Genomic DNA, 21,238 nt, shown 5'->3' on the forward strand with positions numbered 1-21,238 from the left:
CAGACAAACCTGCCTCCTGCCTGTGATTTCCTTGTGACCTGTTTATGAGAAGAGCTCATAGCAATCACTGTGGTGGGGACAGAGTGGGCTCTCATCTTTGAAGCCATTGCCTCTGCATGCCCCAGAGTAGGGCTAGGCTGAGCCCACTTCAGAGACTGGGGACAGTGCTCAGGACACCTCCATTGAGCATTCGTGTTTCCTTCAAAACCATCTCTGGAATCCTATTCTTTGGTTTCCCAACAAACGGCAAACTGGGGCTTCTCCCATATGTCTGGGATATGTGATGGAGTGTGGCCTTCTCTTCAGTTCCCTACAGGACCTGGGGTTCAGGGGTCCTGGCCCCCTCTTTCCCACCCAGCAGCCCCAGCATGAAACTATTCACTTCAGGTGTCCCGTGTATCATCATCTTAGACCCAGAACTCTAGGTCCAGTTGTCTTTGCACTTGACCACAACTTGGCCTTTCATAGGCAGGCTTCCTTCCAGTCAGAGGCGTCTCTCCCCACCCCTGCTGTAGCATGGTGATTTCCCCCTAGAAACCCCGCACAAGACACATGACTGGCCCGGGCATCTTCTGAATGGGACTTGGGGTCAGAACTAGAAATATGAGCTCACGTGCGCTGTTCCCATCTCTCGGCAGCGACTTCTCGACTTCTCTTCCCCTTTCATTCCCCACTTTCTAATGACCCTGGGTGGTTCCACTTCTCCTTTCTGATCAGCGTGGTGAACGAGCAGACGGCTGAGGCACCATCTCTCTACCTGGGGACTGGGAGGGGCAGCTATTGAGTACAGACATCCCAACCTAGCCAGCTGCTCAGGACAGAACAACTCACGCCCACCCCAGCTGGACCAGTTCTTAAGCAGACACAGACACCGTGAATACAGCAAGTCAGAGAGTATAACAAACAAAAAGAGTTTTAGTCATAGTGATTGCTACGCCTCCCAGTTTGTAAGACAAGCTAAAACCATAATTCCTACATGAGTTTCTTTTTCGTCTCTCTCCTCTCCTCTCCCCCACCCCCTTTCCCTCCTCCCCTCCCCTCCCCTCTCCTCTCCTCTTCCTCCTCCTCTTCCTCATCCTCCTCTTCCTCCTCCTCCTCCTCTTCCTCATCCTCCTCTTCCTCATCCTCCTCTTCCTCCTCCTCCTCTTCCTCATCCTCCTCTTCCTCCTCCTCCTCCTTCTTTCTCTCTCTCTCCCTCTCTCTCCATCTCTCCCTCTCCCTCCGTTTAGTTTTGAGGATGGAACCCTGAGCCTTCAACACGGTAGGCAAATTCTCTGCCACTGAACCACACATCAGCATTGAAATCCAAGTTTTAGGATTATGCGTTTGTTTACTTCGGAGGCAGGATCTGTAACCTTGGCTAGCCTGGCACTAAACAGATAGCTCAGGCCAGCCTTGAACTTGAAGAGATTCTTCTGCCTCCGCCTTTTTGGGTCCTGGAATTACAAATGTATTCTACCACACTCTTCTCCAATTTCTTTTTTTTTTTTTTTTTGTTCTTTTTTTCGGAGCTGGGGACCGAACCCAGGGCCTTGCGCTTCCTAGGTAAGCGCTCTACCACTGAGCTAAATCCCCAGCCCCTCTTCTCCAATTTCTAAAATAATCTATGGACCAGCAAAGTACATTGATGGGCCAGATTTGCCCCTAACGTCTGCTCGACCTGGGACAAAGTGCAAATGTCCCATGTTATAGGTCTCAGTACCCGAACACTGTCCTCTTCTTCTCTGGCAAAGAAGACTTCCATGTCTGCCCTGAAATGCCAGCTTCAAAGGTAGGGTTTTCAGACAGCTTGGAATGTTATCGGTGCAGGTAGTGGGGGAGACAGCCCACCAGTTGCAGCCGATCTGTTCTCGCCCTGGCTCTGGCTCCTCCTGTCCAGAGCAACGAATTCCATCCACACTCCAGCTCCAGGAAGGACAATCCTAGGAAGAACTGCAGCTGTGGAGGGAGCATGGAGTCAAGGAGTCTGGGCATCCTGGGGACACAGAGCACTGCAGGCTCTGGGGAAGTGTGCCTCCTTTGTCCAAAGGATCCCTTTTCCCACCAGAAGGAATACAACAGGAGACAGACCAGGTTATCATCTGCTGGACCACAACTTACTGGCAATGTATATTTCAATGAATACTTCTAGCCCCTGTTCCAGTTGTTGCTGTAGTTTTGTGATACAGGAGGTGAGGCATCTGGGCACCCCACTTATTTGGAGGACAGGTAGTCTGTCTCTTTCCTTCTGTCCAGGTCCCCTTGTCTCCAACTGATTTCAGCATTCCAAAGGTGCTCCAGGGAGTCCTAGCAATGAAAGGGGAACCGAGACCAACACTGACTTCCTGTTCTGCTTTGTTTTGTTTATTTTTAGACACAGAGTCTTTCTGCGTCTATGTATCTAGGCTGTCCTCAAACTCGAAATCCTCCTGCCTCATCCTTCTGAGAGTAAAGGATTAAGCATAGAGAGAATTAATAATTTAAGACCTGGGGCTGGGGATTTAGCTCAGTGGTAGAGCACTTACCTAGGAAGCGCAAGGCCCTGGGTTCGGTCCCCAGCTCCGAAAAAAAGAATCAAAAAAAAAAAAAAATAATTTAAGACCTGCCAAGGGATAGTGCTTGACTCAAAGAGATGTGCTCCTCCTGATGGTGGCATTTTAGGTCACCAGCACTGATGGAGGGATGTTTATTAGAGTTGTTACCAGGGAGATGAGCAGTGTTTGCCCTAGCTTTCTATACCACATAATGAGTGAGAGATAGGACTAGAAAGAGGACAGAGATGTGTCAACCCTAAAACTCTTGTGGGGTATGTGGCTTAGTTAAGATCACCATGTCATGCGATGAAATGCCATGAGCAAAAACTCGGGGAGGAAAGGGTTTACTTGGCTTGCACTTCCACAGCACTGTTCGTCACTGAGGGAAGTCGGGACTGGAACTTGTAAACAGGCACCTGGAGGCAGGAGCTGATGCAGAAGCTATGGAAGAATGTTGCTTCCTGGCTTGCTCCTCATGGCTTGCTTGTTCTGCATTCTTTCTTTTCTTCACTCTTCTTTCTTTCTCTTACTTTCCTTTCTTCCTTCCTTTCTTTCCCAGTGGTTCTCAACCTTCCTAACGCTGCAAACCTTTAATGCAGTTCCTTGTGTTGTGGCGACCCCCCCATCACCATAAAATTATTTTTGTTGCTACTTCATATCTGTAAATTTGCTACTGTTGTGAATTGTAATGTAAATACCTGTGTTTCCTGATGGTCTTAGGCAACCATTTTGAAAGGGTCATTTGACCCACCCTAAGGAGTCACAACTCTACATCCTTTCCCTCTTGGAAACAAACCCCTTGCCTTAGTTGGCCTGGGAACACTCATCCCTGCTGTGCCTTGGGCATTCCTTTGTGTACTCTACACCCTTTCCCTACCATCTTCTCTCATCTGTTTGCTCAGGTCCATGAGACAGATGATTCTCATCTAAGCAGTCTGGGAAGCATGGCTTTATCAGACCACAATCATGAGGATTCTGCTACTACTTTTTATGGTTGTGACATTTTAATTCATGTATTGGCGAAGGTACATGCCGCAGCACGTATGTAGACCTAAGAGGATATCTTGCAAGACTTGGTTTTCTTCTTCCTTTGGAGATCCTGGGGATTGAACTCAGGTCCCTGGGCTTGGCCCACAGCCATCTCACCAGCCCTTGGTTGTTTTAAAAATCCTACTCATTTTTTAAAACCCAACTGAAAGACAGCATAAGTTTACATTACACTCGGATTAAACCTATTTGTTTGAATAATTATTATGGTTTTCAATTTATTATGGCATAAATACTCCTGTATAAATAAATTTAACTGCATAAAATGAATTAATTTTAAGAAAAATGGGCTAAAAACCATAGTGGTTTAAGAAATACCATTCTTAGCCATACATGGAAATACATGCCTTTAATCCCAGCAATCAGGAAGAAGAGACGGGCAGATCTCTTTGAGTTTGAGGGCAGCCTGTTCAACCTGTCAAGCTCAAAATCAACCAGAGCTACATAGCGAGTGTCTCTCCGAAAACAAACATTCTTGGGGCTGGAGAGATTACCCAGCAGATAGAAGAATATATTGTTCTGGCAGAGGACCTAGGTTCAGTTTCCAATACCCAGACCTATCAGCTGCAGTCAGTTTTCCTCATTCTAACATGGGATCAGGGTCACAGAAAGGAAGCAGGAACCACGGGAATGCTACAAGTCCATTCTTCTCTTCCATTGGCATGGTTGTTGCTAACTACAATAGGAAAAACAATGCTACCCTGCAGGGCCACCTTAGACGGCTGCAGTGTTGGCTCCCTATTTCGGTTTTGGTTTTTGTTGATGATGTTGGAGGGGGGGTTGTTTTATTATTTGATTTTGTTTGTTTGAAGCAAGGTTTCTTTGTGTATCCTATCCTGTCCTGGAACTCCTCTGCAGATCAGGCTGGCCTAGAACTCATAGAGATCTGCCTGCCTCTGCTTCCCAAGTGCTGGGATCAAAGGCATGGGCCACCACTGCTCAACTATTGTCCCCCTTTTTGGATAAAGAGTGTTGTCTTAGGGTCTTACTGCTGTAAACAGACACCATGACCAAGGGAATGCTTATAAAGGACGAGATTTACTTGTGGCTGGCTGAGGTTCAGTCCATTATCATCAAGGTGGGAGCAAGGCAGGGGAGGTGCAAGAGGAGCTGACAGTTCTACATCTCCATCCGAAGGCAGCTGGGAGAAGACTGATGTCCAGGCAGCTAGGACGAGGGTATTAAAGTCCATGCTCCAACAGGCCTACACCTTCTAATAGTGCCATCCCTGGGCTAAACAAATATATGAACCATCCCAGGTATTAACACAGAACACTCCTCAACTGGCAGTTGAAGCACTGAAAGATTTTTGATTTTAAAAATTTTGAGACAGGTCTCAATTTGTAGACCAGGCAGATCTGGAATTCACAGAGATCCTCCTGCCTCTGGTAGGATTAAAGGCAGACACCACTATGGCTGTCTTTACTTACTCTTCTCTCTCTCTCTCTCTCTCTCTCTCTCTCTCTCTCTCTCTCTTTCTCTCTCTCTCTCAGATCTGACCTCATTATTTACAGCCAGACTTGATCCTCAGTTCCATCATTAACACCGGCAAAGGGCTTGCAATAATTTTTTTAAACATTTATTTATTCCATGTATGTGAGTACACTGTAGCAGTCTTCAGACACACCAGAAGAGGGCATCGGATCTCATTACAGATGGCTGTGAGCCACCATGTGGTTGCTGGGAATTGAACTCAGGACCTCTGGAAGAGCAGTCAGTGCTCTTAACCACTGAGCCATCTCTCCAGCCCAATTTTTTGAGAGAAATTAATAATAACAAATACCCCGAAAGGAAGCAAGTTCAGTTTATAAAAGGAATTGGACTCTCATTCATAGAGCAAAAGAAACAGCGATTTCCGGAGCCCCTAAATTCTATATAAATTTCTGATATAAATAAATCAGAAAAGGCAGGTTAGAAGTCAAGAGAATATAAGTAAAGTAATTTAAAGTGCATATGACTTAAGTAAAAACTCAGTCGTATGTAATTCTTACGGTTTTCCATGATTTTCCTGCATCTCTTTTTTTTTTTTTTTTTTTTTTTGGTTCTTTTTTCAGGAGCTGGGGACCGAACCCAGGGCCTTGTGCTTCCTAGGTAAGCGCTCTACCACTGAGCTAAATCCCCAGCCCCCCTGCATCTCTTAATATAGTTACTGACTCTCAATGTGCAGAAGAGTTGTTTTGCCTGTGGAAACTGCTGATTCAGAATTAACTTCACCATTTATTCAACAAGTAATCAGAAATAGACATCATCCATTATATAACACATACCCCATAAAGGTCTGCCAGGCCCTCTAGCACAAGGTAATGATGAAGTCAACTCTCAATAGGAAGTTTGCTAGAAGCTTCAGATTTTCACTTCAAGTCACAACATTGACAGCAAAGGGTTAAAAAGGCATTTTCCTATCACTTGACAACACGCCGAGGAAATTATAAAGAACTGTCCTACTTGTTCTTTATATAACCAAACTCCATTAACTGGAAGGAGTAACCCTAAAGGAACCCAAAGAAATGACATTTTGCAAATGGATATATTCATTTTGCAGAGTTTGGAAAATATAAAACATGTGCACCATAACATCAATACATATTCAGGATCTCAACAGGTAACTGCTTTAAATCCTGTAAATGATGGTTTTGTAAATATACATCTACTAGAAGTTAAGGCAATCAGAGGGATACTGGCACAAGTTAAACTGACAGTGCTCCAGCATATGGCTCTAGTAAAGTGAAACGAGCTTATTACAGTAGAAAGCATATTACAGGTATCTCACACAACCCTACAGGACAAGCAGCTGTAGAGAGATCTAATCATAATTTTAAAGGGATGCATAACAAACAAAAAGGGGTAACAAAGACCCCCCAGATATAAATTACATAATGATTTGTGAACTTTAAACTTTTAAATGCTAATGAACAACAAAACAAAACAAAAGCAAACAAAAAACAGCAGCTTAGAGACATCGGATTATGGGAAAAACTGCTGAACCAATCCAGCCTGGTTATATTAAGGATGTCCTAACTTCAGAATGGACGGAAGGAAATGTGTTACGTTGAGGAAGAGGCTTTGTCTTTGTTTCAATGAGAAGAAAAGCTATCAATTTCTTCAAAACTAATAAAGATTAGATTTGACCAGAGAAGACCTCCAGAAGACCCTGACTTCAGACATGTGAGAAATCAAGAAGACCAACAAAACAGGTAACATGAGATGCTGATCTCTCCTCATAGGAGCCCTGAAACTGGCTGAGACATGAAAATGTCTCCAGCCAGGACCTCAGCTATGCATAAACGATACATCTTATTGGCTACAGAAGCCTCAGGACTTATGCCATCTTTTCAAATGGCAGGGGTGAAAATTTACATATTACCGTCTGGTTACACAGTCAGTCCAAGCTAAATTATAAAGAAAAACGGAAGGCCGACTTGATCAAATGGAGAGCAGAGCATCATTTTTACCTGAGTTGTGCACACTGCCCATTCCATACATATATTCCTACAAATATGTATATCACCTGTGAAAGTTTATATGTTTACAGAACAAAAGAATCAGATACCAATGAAATTAAAGTGGCCATGACAGGATTCATGCTCGAGGACCCCGAGAAGAATGCTGAAAGATATTTATTCCAGCATCCTGCTTGATCCAACCTCAGACTACCTCAATAGCTGTCTCATCAAAACTTGCTTCCAGAACAGTTTCAAAATGGCTACCTAAGATGGTCCAGCCTTCCAGTCTGTTCCCATTAGGACTTCACTTAAGCCCTGCACTTTCACATCACACAGAGACTAGACAACAAATGTCCCAGCTAGCTTACTTAAGACTGGCTGATACCCCAGCTTGCTATGGGTCCCCAAAAGAGATGCTTCCCCCAGACAGCAGGAAGCAATTTTAAGAGAACGATGCCCCCATTCCTAAGAGGTAGGATGTGTAGGTTTTGGTCATTCAATGGATTTGGTCACGAGTTGTTTATGGTCTTGGTCAGGGAGGAAACAGAGTAAGGGAGGTTAGATTCGGTGATCTCCTTTTTTCTCTTTCTTTCTTTCTTTCTTTCTTTCTTTCTTTCTTTCTTTCTTTCTCTCTTTTTCTCCTATTTAGTATTAGGGGAAAGGGGCAAGAAGGGATGAAAAGAAGAAGGTGGGGCAGAGGAATCATAAGGTAAAGGGTAGGCTACTGAGTCTACTTTTTCACCAAAGAGCTTTAATAAACCTAATATTTTATATTCAGTATACAGTTTGTATGTTGATACAAGTTTAAGGTTACATTTTGTTAGTACATACTACGTATATGTTTTAGCTCTTGTTTAAGGTATTTAAATAATTCTTAAAGTTGCAATGTGAAGTTCTAGTCCTTTCAAAAGCTGCTGTTGCACATTGTTTAGTACCATTAAGAAATGCAAGTTAGGGGGCTGGAGAGATGGCTCAGCGGTTAAGAAGACTCCCTGTTCTTCCAGAGGTCCTGAGTTCAATTCCCAGCAACCACATGGTGGCTCACAACCATCTGTACTGGGATCAGTTGTCTGAAGACAGCAACAGTGTACTCACATACATAAAATAAATAACTAACTCTTTAAAAAAAAAGAAATGCAAGTTAGTAGTCAATTAATCAAACTTATAGTCATGTTAGATACTAGGTAATTATAAATATGAATTTCCTATGTTGAACAAATAGTAAAGACCTAGAAACAAAAAATTCAGATATACTATAGATAGATAGATGGTCTTCAAAAACCACAGATATCACAGGTTATGACATTTCAAGTTGTTTTTTAATAAAAGGCTTTTTTGACAGTGACACATGTCAGCTCCTGACAGCACACCCATTCTATTTCAAAGAAGCCAATGAGCATTGAAGAACCTCCACATGGAGTTTGATTCAAAAGTGGCAAGCTAGACACTGGGCAAGAAACTGCCCCTCCTTCAATTAATGGCAGCATGCTGTCCAATGACCAAGCCAGCTCAGTCAGCAGCCAACAGGGTCTCAAGGGAGGGAGGGAGGATTGAAAAGAAAATTAGACAAAATTATAACATGACTTCAGCCAGTGCTGAGGCTGAAGCAGCTTTGTTTTTTCTCAGTCTGCTTTTATATCAGCCTAGGTACATTCAGTGAATATCATCAGTTCTCAGATCAAAGACAAGGTGATCAAGCAAGGCAAAGAACAAGGAGATCACACCAGGTAGTAATCAAGCAATAAACAAAATCCCTAACCAGGATTACCAAGACAAGGGAAGTCACACATTCCTTGGCTGTGTTTACCTTGATCCTTGCACTAGCCCAAATGTGAATATTCTTATCTGAGCCTACTTCCTTGAGCTCAGTGATAGGTACTTGCCAAAATTTCTATGAGCAGCACCAAAAGCTCTCCACAGTTCAAGCGATGGACAAGCAGGACATGCAGGGAAGATGACTGCTGAGCTTTGCCAAGACAAGGTAAGCAGTCCTTCATAATTCCTGCTTCCAAGAAAAGTCTGAACCTATGGGGCTGGGGATTTAGCTCAGTGGTAGAGCGCTTGCCTAGGAAGCGCAAGGCCCTGGGTTCGGTCCCCAGCTCCGAAAAAAAGAACCAAAAAAAAAAAAAAAAGAAAAGTCTGTCAGATATTTTGAGTCAGAAGACTGAAGATGATGCTCCAATGTTGCAGATAAACCTTCAGTGACTGTCCAGGCAACCAGCTGTCTCTGTCTTTTCTACAGAGTTGAAAGCCACTTGTTCTGCACTTCATGAATACTCAGGTAATATTTATTCCTTCTCAGGTCTCTGATGGAGTTGAAGACCAGGTAGTCATAGTCTCACAATAAAACTTAAGTTGTTCAGGATTTAAGAAAATGTTTTAAAGTCTAAGAAGATGTTCTTAGGTTGATAAACTCAAGCTATAGTAGAAGATTATTTAAGTACAGAACTCTGAACTTCCCAAGATCGGATAGATAATAGAGTGCATTACCCAAGGTTGCCAAATAAAAATGGCTGAGCATTATGAATATTTTACCTGAGAGTTTTCATAATTGTTATTATTGTTTATTAATATAAGAAAACGAGCCTTTTATTGGACTAATGAGGAAAGTGTTAGGGGATAGTTTTGTGCACTGTGTATTCAGATGCTGATTTCTGTGTCAGGAGATCTGGTTGCAGTCTGGACACTGGAATTGTCAAGCATCTCCAGTCTCAGTGTTGTATGGAAATTGTTTTCTATTACCTCTGATTGGCTAAAGAGCTGATTCAGCCTATAGCTGGACAGAAGATAATAGGGCAGAACTTCTGATTCTAGTCGGGGGGTGCCAGAGAGATGGGAGAGAGCAGAGGGGAGAGGAAGAGAAGTTGGACCATGTGGAGGGACCAAGAGGAGTCACCATGAGAACACACATGGAGCAGAGTGAGTCAGGGCAAGACTCAGATTGCAGGTAAAGGACCACAAAGCTGGGAAGTAATAGTAAAAGAATAGATGAGCATATTATAGGGCCCAGTTATAGGGCTTGCAACCATTTAATAAATTTATTAAATAAATTTGTTAGGTCTCTGTATCATTTATTTGGGAATTAAAATGGACTAGGGCCAGGGTAGAAACACCCTGTCATTATTTGGGAGCAAGGGGGACAAAGAAAAACCCAAAGTTAGTTTTATAGGGTCCTTCTTTGAAAAGCTAAGTCCTTATCTTATTTCTCTATCTAGTGGCATTTAAAACTACTGACCCCAAACTTTTCAAAGCATCTCCCAACTTGTAGCCATGACACAGACCCCCCAACTCTTTTTTTTTAAGATTTGTTTTATGTATATGAGTACACCATAGCTGTCTTCAGGCACACCAGAAGAGGGCATCGAATCCCATTACAGATGGTTGTAAGTCACCATGTATTTGGTGGGAACTGAACTCAGGACCTCTGGAAGTCAGTGCTCTTAACTGCTGAGCCACCTCTCCAGCCCTGACTCTCAACCCTTAACAGCAGCTCTTTATATATGTGCCATTACAGCCACACCATGCAACTGAGACTCACATCAGCACCACTTGACCCCATTCATCTTGTCTAGACTTGATCTTAGCATGGGTGGGGTTGAAGAGTTTATCAAAGTCACTCTCAGGTATGAGGGATCCATAATGCCTGGATCCAGGGACCAGGAACATCTTAATAGTCTTCCCCCTGTACCTGCTCTGCCCCATCCTCTTCTTCTCTAGTTTCCTCTGCTCTCAAAGCCTGGCTCTGCCACTGAGTCTTCAATGAGATGCTTTTAAACTTCACTCACATATTGATAATCTCTACCTTCTCTTTCTCTCTTTCCTTCTTCCTTCCTTCCTTCCTTTCTTCCTTCCTTTCTTCCCTCCTTCCTTCCTTCCTTCCTTTCTCTTTTCTTCCTTCCTTCCTTCCTTCCTTCCTTTCTCTTTTCTTCCTTCCTTTCTTCCTTCCTTCCTTCCTTCCTTCCTTTCTCTTTTCTTTCTTCCTTCCTCCTTCCTTTTTACCTTTCTTTCCTTCCTTCTTTCTCTTTGTGGAAATGGTGGGAGGGCATAATGGCACATGCCTTTAACCCAGCACTTGGGAGGCAGACACAGGTGGATCTCTGAGTTTGGGGCCAGCCTGGTCTATTTACTGAGTTCCAGGCTAGCCAGGACTACATAGTGAGACTCTTAAAAAACCAAAATCCATCCATAACATTGCAAAACCACATCTGTCTACACGGGTTATACGGTTATACATCACCCTCCAGGCAGGGGTGGATGGAGACTCTCTCTGTTCACTGTCATTCCCCTAACTGAATAGGCATTTACTATGCACTTGCACACTTGATGAATTATTCAGACTGATGAGTGCGAAGAATCGATCGGTTCTTACATTCTCAAGATTTGCTTTGTTCAGTATGAACATCTGGAATCTGTCCTATGACTGACTAAGAAGGGCTGACTGCTGAGGATGTAGGGCTAAAAATAGGGACCTGACTCTGGCTAAGGCTAAAACCTGGGCACAGCAGACAGGGTGTCTGTCACTGAACTGTGACCCAGAACTGGAATGCGAGTGATAAAAGTGACTTTTTTTATTATTATTATTATCAACCCTCCATCCTCCTAATTAGCACTCTAATTTCCCTTGCAAGAATTGCCTCTTTGGGGGCTGGTGAGATGGCTCAGTGGTTTCTTCTCTTACAGAGATCCAGCCAGAATTTGGTTCTCAGCACCCACATCAGGCAGCTCAGATGCACCTGTAATATCACCTACAGAAGACCGGATGCCCCACTTCTGAACGCTTCAGGCACCTACATTTATATGCATATACCCATATGCATATAATCTGATACACATATGTTCACATAATTTAAAATAATAATAAGTCTTTTAATAATGACTCTTTTTTTAATTATACCGATGTTGGGTGCCCACCAGAACAGACTAATGCTGAAGATCACGTGTTCTGGTCACAGGACATAGAAATCAAGTTGGAACTGAGTCAGATGCTTCCTCACTGCAGGCCCTAGCAAGCGCTATACAGGCTGGTAGAAAAGGATTGTCATCTAGAGTCCTACCTGCTACCTCACCAACCTTCCAGGCAAGATGTGCCCAGCATGACAACAGTAGCAAGTCTGTTACAGTAATAATCGAGGGAACCAATGCCTGTAAACCTGTTTAAAAGCCCAGAGCTAGCATGGCATGGGCCCTAGTGGGGAAGCAACTACTGCTGTTTCGCTAATTGGAAATAACGTTTCTGACACAGTGCCTATTAAATGACATTTGTGCCAATGGGATAGGGCTGATGTCAGCTTTGGCATGGGAGGACTACACGGTGGGCAGTGGTCACAACTGAGCCCCACAACTAGGCAGATGATGAGAGAGTGCTTGGTTGACTGACTCCTCAATACTAAGTAGAAAAGCTATCCCAACTTCTGCAAGGCTCAGAGAGCAATGCAGAAGAGGAAGGGGAGGCTGGAGAGATGGCTCAGCGGTTAAGAGTACCGACTGCTGTTCCAGAGGTCCTGAGTTCAATTCCCAGCAACCACATGGTGGCTCACAACCATCTGTAATGGAGATCCGATGTCCTCTAATGGTGTGTCTGAAGACAGCTACAGTCTGAAGACAGCTACAGTGTACTCATATACATTAAACCAATCAATCAATCTTAGGAAGAGAAAGTGGAAAGAAGGTAAGAAGCCAGAGGAAGGGGTGGAGTATTGGGGAATGCTATCTCCTGTGCAGAACATGTTGTCCTCTTGGATTCCGCCCCTGTTAACACCCTGTCACGGAGCTCAAGAACCCCACCTCCCCCCAGGATCTGTAACTAGTTAATGGTTGGTGGGGGGAGCATTTTCTTCAGTGGTGTAGCCACTGGTAAGATGCCCATCCTGTAAATAACCCTCCACCCATGCTCCTGTAAGCAGCAAAGTTCATTAGGCCACCTTGACACAGCCATATCCCCTGGGAACTGTGCGTCATGAGGTCACCCAGCACAGCTCCTTGACAGGGTTCCAGCAAAGCTGAGAGTTTGCCGTGGTCGCTGTCTTTCTGTCTCTAACTTTTGGGTTTCAGTCTCTGTGTGTTGCATTCCCGGGGACTTTCTGCATTATGATTCATTTTCTGTCTTTTCCTGAAAGAGTTATATCTGGGTCCTTTTAGGAACATCCTAAAATTAACTTTATCTGGCTCTCTCTGGAGGTTTTCTTTATGCCCTGGAGACTATGAAGCACGCAGCTAGATGAGGCCATTACTCCAGGAATCGTCTTGTGGTTTCTGCCCCTGAGCAGGCTCTAACAGTATAATTGGTGCAGGGTAAACAGACAATAGCAAACTCTGACTGGTCAAACTCTGACTGGTCAGGAGAATGGTTACAGATTCACAACCTCCATCTACACAATACCCTTAGAGCTCTCTGAAAGCATAGTTTAAAGATAGGGGGTCATACAGGGTACACCCCTGGGAAAAAGAACTCAGTAAATAAGGTAGATTGACTAAAATAAACTTTTCCTACTTTATAGTGTAGATGCTGAAACGTGGCAAAAGAAGCGAGGTATTAGTATTTGCTGTCATAAAAGGACCCACTCGGATAGTTTCTGTCTGTCGGAGTGCTTTCAAACTGCCCACACTGCCCGCCTAAAAGCAGCTGGGATGCAATAAATGTGTTTGCTTTGGAAGAGACACTCTTTAGAGTCTCTCCATTGACGTATTTTCTAATTGTAACCTTGGACATGCAATAAAAAAAATCAAACCATAATCTATATTTCTTAGATAATCATTAGTCTGTCTTCGTTCTGTATTAATAAAGAAGCAACTGATTGCTAGTCAGTCAGGGCTGCCAGGTTCCCAGAACACCATGGCCTGACTCATTCTTCCTGCCCCTGTCTTATCTCCTCTGTGGGCTACCCCATCTCCAATGACCCTCCACGGGGAAGGCCCTCAGGCAGTCACCAAAGACCTAGAGTAGAAAGGGACTTCCTCAAAAAGAGGAAGGTGACTAGTGAGAGGGGAGGGACAAAAGATAGTGCTGGTGGGTAATGATGATCAAAATATATTATGTAGAAAGATGTCTTAACAAAACCCATTACGTATAATTAATATGCTAATAAACTTTTAAAAAAAAGAATTGCCTCCTTCTAGGCAAAAGACTGCCAGTCAAGAGGACTTGACTTATCTGGTCAGGGTGCAGCCATGTGATACAGGCTGGGCCAATGAGAACCTCTCCTAGGAAGAACTTCTTTCAAGGGAAAGCTCTCAGAGATGAGTGTAGCCATTCCACCAACACAGGAGGAGCCCTGGACAGGGAACTCCTGGGTAGCTGTCCCGGTTCCCGCTGTCTTCTGCACCTTCCCTTGTATTCTATGAGCTAAATATATTGTTCCAGTAAATTCATAATCCAAAGACAGTGACCGTATATGGGTGTCCCAGAGAGGGACACCTTGTCCTGACCCTCAGGGCTCCCTGAGTGGGTTCTGCAATGTCTATGCCTTATTAAAAGCCAGGCATGGGCTGGAGAGATGGCTCAGAGGTTAAGAGCACTGTCTGCTCTTCCAGAGGTCCTGAGTTCAAATCCCAGCAACCACATGATGGCTCACAACCATCTCACAACCATCTATAATCAGACCTGGTGCCCTCTTCTGGCCATGCAGGCAGAAAGCTGTATGATGTATACATAATAAATAAATAAATAAATAAATAAATAAATAAATAAATAAATAAATAAATGTTTTTTAAAAAATTAAAAAGAAACGATTCTTCAAGGCCAGGCATTCTGCTAACCATGCACCAGTCCCCAGAGCAGTAGCTGACGGACGACCATTGCGGCTTCTAGCAGGAACCACCTACGACTTGGAAGACTCCATAAAGAGCTGAGCGCAGCCTCTAGCTTCATCCCCATCAGTCCATCCCACACCAAATACAGCTGCCTGGCTTTAAATAATGGCCGGGGTTTTGAAACCCCAGAGCTTTATGATTGAAGGTTTGCTCTCCGGGATGATGTTACTGGAATATGGTGGGAGCTTTAGGAGAGCAAGGTGTTTGTTTTCAGACCAGAGACATGGGACTGAGAGGCACATTTTGCATTCCAAAGCAGACCTGGCCTCCAGGTTCTCCCAGCATCCCTCAGTCCCTACCTGGCATACCCTTGCCCCCAACCCTGAACTTTCTAGCACAGGAGTTGGGCTGCCCTCCCCTCAGAGGCTCCTCCCTATATAATCCAGACATGTTGGTCTTTTGCTCTCCTCTTCTCTCTCTGTGTACCTGTATACCCTCCCATCCCCCTCACCATGGTGACTCCCCTAACTTCAATCCTTGAGGCCAGTGAACTCACCTGAGAGCAGCCTCCCAATAAACCTGCCTTGAATATTATCTGATCTGGCTTGAATTGGCCCATTTCATCATCGGCGGAGAAGTAACCAATCACAGAAGCTCCTCAACCTCCATCTTCTTTTGACCGTTTTGAAGCCCTGGCAAAAGAAAGAAAGGCTGGCACGGTGTTCTCAATACGGAATTGTCAAATTCTGCAGTGCCAAGTGCCAGAAAAGAGCTTGGCCAGACCACAAGTGGGAATGCAAATGTCTTAAAACTGCAAGTCCCACTGTGACTCCATGACTCTTCTAAGCTGGGTCATTGTCAAATTTATGGATTAAAAAACCCTCAGTCAGAAAAACTTTACCCGTTTTACGATCTGGAGTCCAATATTAACAAACTCATTGCAGATAAGAGGACCTGAGGCGACTTGCAAGGACAGTTCAACATTTCACGCCAGAAGCAAAAAAAGAGAGACCAAAATGTCTGCATTATACAAGGAAGAGCCTCTGGGGGGAGGGCAGCCCAGCCCTTGGGCTGGAAAGTTCAAGGTTGGGGGACAGGGTGTCCCAGGTAGGGACTGAGGGATGCTGGAAGAATCTGGAGGCCAGGTCTGCTTTGGTATGTAAAATATACACCTCTGTCCCTTGTCCCTGGTCCGAAACCAAATACAAGGGTTAAGGGGAACTCCTTAGATCACTGAAGGTGTACCCTTACAGGAGATTCTGGGGCTCTGCTGTCCTTCATCGTCCTAGTCCCTCTGTCCCTCTGACCCTCTTCTCTCCGCTGTATTAGTGACTTTTCTATTGCTGTTATTAGACACAATGACCAAGGCAGCCTGTAGAGGGAAGGGTTTATTACAGTTCCAGAGTGATGACAGTCCTGCCCTCTCTCTCCCTACCTCAAAATGCTTTCGTGACGTTATTTGAAATAAGCACTGGGATGAGCGTGAAGGACAAAATAGTAAAATAACTGCAGCGGGTGGGGTAGGGGCGGTAAGGAAAGGGAATGTGTTCCGTAGGAAGGCAGAGACTGCCGGTGGCATCCTTTTGAGTCCCATTTTCTGTTCGTTAAGTTTTCAGAAACTGTTGTATCCCCCATCTTAGATACAGAAAAAGAGGCTAGCTGGTTTGCCAGTGTTAATTAAGTGAGGACACAGTACTCAGGCTGGAAAAGTTGGAACCTTTGGGTCAGGCTTGAGATGCTAGGGGAAGGTTCTCTAGTCCCACCTTTCAGGCAGAGCCACGAGGGACAGCAGGCCTGGGTGGTGCTGCCACCTAGTGATAAAATGGAGAACTGCACACTCAATTTTTGGTCCCTGTTTCTTACTGAGCTGACCCCGCTGAACTTCCCGCCAAGGCTTTGCCAGGAATTCCTTGCTCTACCAGGAATGGGGTGCACAGCTATGACCTATGGATGTAAGCTGCCACTTCTATGGGCACCCCCAGAGCTCAATATAAAGGGATTCATAAACGAATGACAGGAAGCGCTCTACAGTTTGGGGGTTCCACCTGGTCTCCACGTATCACCTCTGAAGACATTTGATGTGAGGGTCAACGCTAATCCCATCCCTCCTCTATGGCAAGTCCTCTGCTTTCTGTACTGTCGAACTCGCCTCCGGCCATCAAGCACCAGCTAGCTCTCTGATCACAGAGCAGAGAAAAACCCTGCCAGGCTGCCCCGTGCCCCACTTCTGTCAGTTGGATTCACCTGCCAAGACCTATTTGTGTTAGCATAGTCATTCAGACACAATGACTCAAGAGTCGGTGGGGGGAGGGGAGCTGTGTCAGCAGACTGGTTTTCCTGACCTTTATGGCAGTGAGGAGTCACCTCAATCTGAAACGTGTGGCTGCCTAGTGATTTCAGTCTTAACTGAAATACTGAGTGTGATCAATGGGGAGATAAACAGAAGCACTTCCCCATTTCCACTCTGTGTACATAGCTCCCTCTGGATCTTCTCTCTTTTTCCAGGTCCATGACACCTGAACCATGAAAGCCAGTGTTCTGTCCCCTTTCAGATATGGGCCTCGGCATTTTATTGTTAGTAGAATAACAATAACAATTGTTAGTAGAGGATAAAGGGTCACTCTTTAGAAGAGCAAACCTCTCAGTAAATGTGAGCCTCATTCTGGCCAAAATTAACCCAGTAGCTTCTTGGTCTAGTCCTTAAAGTTTGCCTCTAACATGCATAATTGGTACTGCAAAACCCATATTGGCTAGTTTTATCTCAACTTGACCCAAGCTATAGTCATATGAGAGGAAGAAACCTCACTTGGGAAAATGCCAGCAAGCAGGCAAGGCTGTAGGGTATTTTCTTAATTAGTGATTGAAGGAGTAACTCTAATTAGGACAGAAATTAGTTCCAGAATCGTGGGGCATTACTGTGATGGACATGACCATGTTGATTTTGGAAGAACTGGATAAAGACTTGGGCGCTTTGGGTGAAAAAGACAGAAAATGAAAAACAAGACTGTTGAAAACTTGGTGAGCTGTTCTGTGGGAACCTGGAAGGAAAGAGTTGAGAGAAATGCAGAAGATGGTGGCATTTGGAAGGAAGTTTGGAAGGAAGCATGAGAATTACTTATAGCTTTTCAGGGCTGCCGCATATCAAGACAAGGTTTCTCTGTGTAGCCCTGACTGTCCTGGAATTGGCTTTGTAGACTAGATTGGCCTCAGACTCACAGAGCTCCACCTGCCTCTGCCTCCCTCGAGAGCTGGGACTAAAGGTGTGCGCCACCACCCAGATGCATATTTCCTGTTTTTGAATTAAGATTCTGTGCTTCTGGGCTGGGGATTTAGCTCAGTGGTAGAGCGCTTACCTAGGAAGCGCAAGGCCCTGGGTTCGGTCCCCAGCTCCGAAAAAAAGAACCAAAAAAAAAAAAAGATTCTGTGCTTCTGGTCAGCTGGACCTACAGAGTCAACTGTAATTACAAGAGACCAGTGCCACTGAATTGAAACCTTTGCTTCACTGGGACACCTGATGCTGGTTTAACTGGAGCTGTGTCACCCACCAGTGGTGATTAAGAATTGATCAGTACCAAAAAAAAAAAAAAAAGGGGGGGTTGGGGATTTAGCTCAGTGGTAGAGCGCTTGCCTAGCAGGAGCAAGGCCCTAGCAAGGCCCTGGGTTCGGTCCCCAGCTCCGAAAAAAAAAAAAGATTTGATCAGTACCCAGTACCACTAAGGTGGAATCTTCTAGGGAAAGGGGTGTCCTAAGTCAGCACACAGAAGCTGTGTTCCAGAGGTGGCCAAAGTTATGTCTTGAGTAGACAGCCAAATTTGGTAGTTCAAGAGTCACACAGGTGGTACTGGTTTTAAAGACACGAAGGGGTTCATAAAGAACAGCTGAGACTTGGCACTGTGAGAGGTCAGGAAAGGGCACTGGAGAAGGTGCAGGATTGAAGGGGGTCATGAAGAGAGCCCAAGAGAGGCTATTGGTGAAAGTGCAGCCCAGTTGCAGAAGACCCTGGTCTTTTGGAGATGCTAGTGCCATGGGTGATCACCAAGGACAGCATCAGTGGTGGAGTCAGCCAGCTGGAGCCTAGAAGACAAGCTGTGTGCGCTGTAGAGGGCAGAGCCAGAGAACTAACCCAAGGCCTTCGGAGGAGTTAGACGATTGTGAGTCCTAGACATTGGACACTTGAGTCATTGATACTGTTGGTGTCAAGAGATTTTGGCTGGGTATGGTGGCACCCAAGAAGCAGAGGTAGATGAATCTCTGTGAGTTTAGGACCAGCCTAGTCTACAAAGCCAGTTCCAGACGGATAAACCTACACAGAAATCCTGTCCTGAGAAACCAAAGAAGGAATAATAATTAAAAAAAAAAAAAGAGGGGTTGGGGATTTACCTCAGTGGTAGAGCGCTTGCCTAGCAACCGCAAGGCCCTGGGTTTGGTCCCCAGCTCTGAAAAAAAAAAAAAAAGAAAAGAAAAGAAAAAAGAAAAAAAAATATTTGGGGGTCTTACAAAGGGTTTGGATTTTAAAAGAGACTGGATTTTTTTTCTCTGTGTGGCCCTGGCTGTCCTGGAACTTGTAGACCAGGCTGGTCTTGAACTCAGAGAGGTCCTCCTGCCTCTGCCTCTCAAGTACTGGGATTAAAGGAATGTGCCATCACTGTCCAGAGACTGGGTATTTTTTTTTCTTTTCTTTTTTTCGGAGCTGGGGACCGAACCCAGGGCCTTGCGGTTGCTAGGCAAGCGCTCTACCACTGAGCTAAATCCCCAACCCCGAGACTGGGTATTTTTAAAGAGACAACAACATTTAAAGTACTTGGATTTTTAAGGCTGTGGGACTTTTTAAGTTTGTAAAATGTCTTATATTTTGATGTCTTTATTAATATGTGATCTTGGGAATGAACAGCTACTGGATTCTTGGGGCTTCCCATTGGTAGGCAGCCATAGTTAGACTAGCAGAACCACAGTCTATGAGCCACTCTAATAAATCCACTTTCTCTAGATATAGATAAATTCATTCTACCAGTTCTGTTCCTCTAGAGAACCCTGACTAATACAACTACATAAATTGGTTGCCACAGTGACAAGATACACATGATGTTTGTCATGAAATCCAATGATGTGCCCCATTTTTTTATACTTGAAATATGTGCATCAGCCGTCTGAACCACTGATTCCTTACACTTGGGGGGTCGCTAGACTGCTCTAAAGATTTCTTATAAACTATAGATCCCCCACTTCCTTTATAAAACACACACGAGCTCATCAAATTTGGCAGTAGGATTCCAGACCCCCAAAGTCCCTCTGTCAACAGGGCAGGACCACAGCTGCTGATACAAAGCAGGACCACAGACACACAGCACTGGAATGAGGTCCCGGGAGAAGCTTTGTGGTCAGCGTGGTAGGCTAAGCCAGGCTGCAGAGGAAGCTACTTGACATGAAGCAGGATCGATGGCTTGGGGCCGAGTCAGTTTGCAGCACAGTATTCAATGCTGAACATAGAGGAACGGGGATGGAGAGCACAATGAAGTGAGGTGCAGGCGAGGGTTACTTGGTGTATATTGCTTGAAAATAAATTATTAAAACTTGGGAGCTTAATAGGTTTTTAAATAATGCATTAATATATTAAAATGCCCCTTTGGGGTTGGGGATTTAGCTCAGTGGTAGAGCGCTTGCCTAGCAAGCACAAGGCCCTGGGTTCGGTCCACAGCTCCCCCCAAAAAAAAGAAAAAAGAAAAAAAAAAGAAAATGCCCCTTTGACAAATGACTCCTGTACTAAAGTGTCTGAGTCAAGTGTCCAGTGACCAAATGATCAGACCTTAGAGGGATAGCTGGGGATACATGGGACAGGAGCCCAAGGACATGTGCACATGCATGCACATGAATGCACATACATGTGTGGACAGAGAGAGAGAGAGAGAGAGAGAGAGAGAGAGAGAGAGAGGCCTTTGAAGATTGTCTTTCTTAAAAACCATATCTTATGTACCTCACCTGATGCCTAAAACCCTATTCTTAGAGCTACATTACTGTAACTTTAGGTGTTTATTAAAATAAAGTGCAAATGTTTCCAGCAAGAAAAAACACTTGGGGGGTTGGGGATTTAGCTCAGTGGTAGAGCGCTTGCCTAGCAACCGCAAGGCCCTGGGTTCAGTCCCCAGCTCCGAAAAAAAAAAAAAGAAAAGAAAAGAAAAAACACTTGGTTAGTTGGACTTTCTACCTTTAATCCCACCACGCAGGAAGCAGAGACTGGTGGATCTCTGTGAGTTTGAAACCACCCAGTTCTGCATAGTGAGTCAGGCAAGCTCGGGCCACATAGTGAGACCCCATCTCAGAGAGGAGGGAGGTGGCTGGAGAGATGACACAGCAATTAAGAGCACTTACTGCTCTTCCAGAGGACATGGATTCAACCCCTAGCTCCCATATGGTAGCTCACACTGTAACTCCAGTTCTTTGCCTTAGGGAATGCAGCACCCCCTCTGACCTCCAGAGGGCGCTGCACAC

At 44.7% G+C, this 21,238-nt stretch overlaps 1 long non-coding RNA gene across 3 annotated transcripts in view; it reads right to left on the reverse strand.

Annotated features, from left to right (window-relative positions):
• Positions 1 to 21,238, reverse strand: part of LOC108351275 (uncharacterized) — a 40,073-nt gene that overhangs the window by 8,137 nt on the left and 10,698 nt on the right. Inside the window, exons 2-3 of one of the 3 annotated variants that reach the window (XR_005506108.2) lie at positions 15,309 to 15,444; positions 2,078 to 2,286 (exon numbers count right to left, since the gene is read on the reverse strand). This is a non-coding gene — a long non-coding RNA (uncharacterized LOC108351275). Of the gene's footprint in view, positions 1 to 2,077; positions 2,287 to 10,988; positions 14,346 to 15,308; positions 15,445 to 21,238 lie in introns of those variants that run through there. The other 2 variants (XR_005506109.2, XR_005506106.2) reach the window with 2 other exon arrangements.

The sequence above is a fragment of the Rattus norvegicus genome, chromosome 6 (genome assembly GCF_036323735.1).
Source record: "Rattus norvegicus strain BN/NHsdMcwi chromosome 6, GRCr8, whole genome shotgun sequence".
Classification (NCBI taxonomy): domain Eukaryota; kingdom Metazoa; phylum Chordata; class Mammalia; order Rodentia; family Muridae; genus Rattus; species Rattus norvegicus.